The sequence below is a fragment of the Tupaia chinensis genome, unplaced genomic scaffold (assembly GCF_000334495.1).
Source record: "Tupaia chinensis unplaced genomic scaffold, TupChi_1.0 Scaffold000099_1, whole genome shotgun sequence".
NCBI lineage: Eukaryota > Metazoa > Chordata > Mammalia > Scandentia > Tupaiidae > Tupaia > Tupaia belangeri.
This window is the reverse complement of record NW_006159563.1, coordinates 5,187,130-5,190,682: the sequence shown is the minus strand read 5'-3', so window position 1 is coordinate 5,190,682 and position 3,553 is coordinate 5,187,130. Positions and strand designations below refer to the sequence as shown.

General features: G+C 46.8%; 1 pseudogene; it reads left to right on the top strand.

Annotated features, from left to right (window-relative positions):
- The first annotated feature begins 1,850 nt into the window (after positions 1–1,850).
- On the top strand, positions 1,851–2,518 carry LOC102487758 (small nuclear ribonucleoprotein-associated protein B pseudogene; annotated as a pseudogene).
- The last annotated feature ends 1,035 nt before the right edge of the window (positions 2,519–3,553 follow it).

The window sequence follows — 3,553 nt, the reverse complement described above, 5'->3', positions numbered from 1 at the left end:
TTCCCTTCTCCTCCATTCTCTTCTTAGGATCTTGAGCATGCACACACATGTGCCTGGTGTGAGTTTAAGCCACTGGGTTCAGGATTTGAACCACAGTCGACTACATGGGAGTCCAGCAACATAGCCATTACGCCAACTGCTGGTCCCTGGGCAAACTACTTTATAGCTCGGACACTTAGTTTTGTTGTTTGTAAAATAAGGATAATAATAGAACTTTTTTTTTCAAGTTTTTGCCATAGGGTGAATATGCTTACCAGAGAGAGAGAGATAGTAAGAGGGAAAGTGAAAAATCACCCCCATGCTCCAATCAATCCTGTCTCCTTCACTCTCCTCCTGGGATTTTGGGCACACATGCACATGCGCCTGGCATGATTTTAAAGCCGCTGGGTCCAGGACTTACAAGCTAGCATGCTCCCACTGTCAGCTATGTGGATGTCCAGTGCCTTAACCACCACACTACCTGCTGGTCCCAATAAGAGGGCATTTCAAAAACAAGTTTATTAATTTAATTTTTTAATTTTTATTTATTTTTTTATTTTTTTGCGAGTTTCTTGCTATAAGGCATGTGCGCTCGCCAGAAAGACAGAGAGAGACAGAGAGATATGACCATGCCGCAATCCCTTCTCCTCCATTCTCCTCTCGGGATCTTGGGCACACACGCACACACGCCCGGTGTGAGTTTAAGCCACTGGGTCCGGGACTCAAACCGTGGTTGGCTACATGGGAGTCCAGCAACATAGCCATTATGCTAACTGCTGGTCTTATTTTATTTGTGATAGAGAGTACATGTGCATGAGAGCAAAAGAGAGAGAGAAAGAGAGAGAGAGAAGCACCCTTACAATCTTACCACACCACACTCCCCTTCCTTGGCCCTCCATCTTGTCAGGATCTCGGATACATGCATTTGCACCCAGGGTGTTTCAGGCCAACCTAGGGATCCAAATTCATAGTTGACCCTGGGGCCTCCTGCACTGAAGTTCAGCTTGCTACCTAACTGCTCTCAGCTGGGCCTAGGACTTCTTGGGTAAAATTGTTCATGAGGAATCATGGATGTCATACAAAAGCACTTAGTATTCCATTTAGTCAGGCAATGTTTGTTAAGCACTGACCATGCTTAGGCATTGTGCCAAGCCCACGTCTGCCTCAGAGGGTTTGCTTTCTTATCTCAGATTTTCACCTAACTTCTCATTCTTTCTCAGGAAAAGCTTCTCCTGAGCCTTCTGCGTTAGTTCAGGTCCTCCATGAAATGAGTGTCGGGATAGGATAAGAAATGGGAGAGATTTACTGGGGGAGACTCTGTGGAGGCTAAGGGGCAGGAAGCCGGAGTAGGCAGGAGAAGCCTCTGATTCCATTGTATTTGCCATGTATGAAAGGAGAGGAAGAAGGAAGGAGGATTGGGTAGAAAACAGCAGCACTGTTTTAAGAAGGTTTTGGCTAGGCTAGTGGGCAGTTCCCAAGTCATAAATACCTGTTATTAAGAAATCCTACATTGGGGGGGGGGGGAACAAGCAGTTAGCATAATGGCTATGTCGCTGGACTGCCACATAGTTGACCGTGGTTCGCGTCCCAGACCCGGTGGCTTAAAACTCACGCCAGGCGCATGTGCATGTGTGCCCAAGATCCTGAGAGGAGAATGGAGGAGAAGGGATTGTGGCATGACCATTCCCCTGGAGGGGAGGGTGATTTCTCGCTTTCTGACTCTCTGTCTGCCTGGCGAGCGCATGCGCCCTATAGCAAAAACCTCTAAAAAAAAAAAAAAAGAAAGAAAGAAATCCTGCATCTGGCTGGTGGGCGTCGTGGCCTTTGTGGAGGTGAGTGAGGAGGGAATTGGAGTCATCAGAACTGCCACCATGCCTGTGGGCTAGAGCAGCAAGGCACTGCAGCACATCAACTGCAGCAATGAGGTGCATCCTGCAGGACAGCTGCCTCTTTGTTGGCACCGTCAAAGCTTTCAACATGCATACAAATTTGATCCTCTGTGACTGGGACAAATTCAGGAAGATCAAGCCAAAGAACTCTGAACAAGCAGAAAGGAAAGAGAAGCGAGCCCTTGGTCTGGTGCTACTGCAAGGAGAGAACCTGGTCTCCAAGACAGTAGAGGGATCTCCTCCCTAAGATACTAGCATTGCTTGAGTGCCACTTGCTGGAGCTGCTGAAGGTCCAGGCAAAGGCAGGGCTGCCATTGGGGGAATCCCTGCTGGTGCTCCTATGCCCCAGGCTCCTATAGGACTTGCTGGCCCAGCCTGTGGGGTTGGTGGGCCGTCCCAACAGGTGATGACCCCACAGGGAAGAGGCACTGTTGTAGCTGTTGCAGCTGCCACCATAGGAAGTATAGTAGGGGCCCCACCTCAATACCCACCTGGCTGTGGATTTCCTCCCCCATCTATGGGCCAAGTGGCACCTCCTCCAGGCATGGCACCCACCTCCTGGTATGAAGCTTCCCATGGGTCCCTCTGGATGAGGAACTTCAATGGGCATCTCCCCTCTGGGGATGTGGCCCCCTCCCCCTGGGATGTGAGGGCCCTCTCCTTGGAGAATGCACCCACCAAAGCCCTAGACTCACCTTGGCCCTCCTCAACTCCCTGCCTGTTTCTCATAAGGCTGTACATAGTCCTTTTATTTCCTTGTGGCCTATGAAACAGATTTATAATAAAGTCTTAAAATACTTTAAAAAAGAAAAAAGCAAAGAATTCCTACATCCTATAGGAATAGGCCAGCACTAGTACTCCTGCCATGCTCAGTCACTGGCTGGTTGCAGTTCAAGAGAAGTATGACCTCAGCCTCTGATGTAATGGTAGATCCGAGAGAATGCAGCTGGGCCCAGCAGTCACCTGGGTCCTCCACACAGGAGAGCTGAGTAGCCCATGTACCTGATCAACAAGCCCATCCTAACAGGATAGGTCCCCTGGTTATTTGCTCTTAGAGTAACATGTATTTTGCCTTTCTCAGTTGTCACTTTTAAAATCAAGTTTTTGCTTTCTAAAATTTTAAAGGTTATTCTCTGTTCATTACAGCATCCCTAAGATACATGGGATGTATAAAATGAGATGATATATAATAGGTAAAAGACACAATAGCAGTCATTTTTTAAATCTATGCTTTCCATTCTGTTCTACACATTACTACATTCAAACTAGTCTTACGCTACTATAAAAACCTCAGACTCCTGCTTACCATTTTTTTTCTCTGGAGTTTCTTTATTTTGAATATATTAGCAAAACGTTGCCAGAAGTGGTGAAACTTTGAAGACGGGTTTTTTTCTTTTTAGAATGATTTATTTAATTATATTTATTATTATTATTATTTTAGTTTGCTATAGAGCACATGCACTTGCCAGAGAGAGAGAGAGAGAGAGAAAGAGAGAGAGAGACAGAGGGAGGAAAAAAAATGAGAAAGCAAGTTGCCAGGTCTAGGATTTTTTTTTTTTTTGAGAGATTTTCGCTATAGGGCGTGTGTGCTCACCAGACAGACAGAGAGAGACATAGAGACAGAAAGCGAGAAATCACCCCCCAGGGGGGATGGTCACGCCGCAATCCCTTCTCCTCCTTTCTCC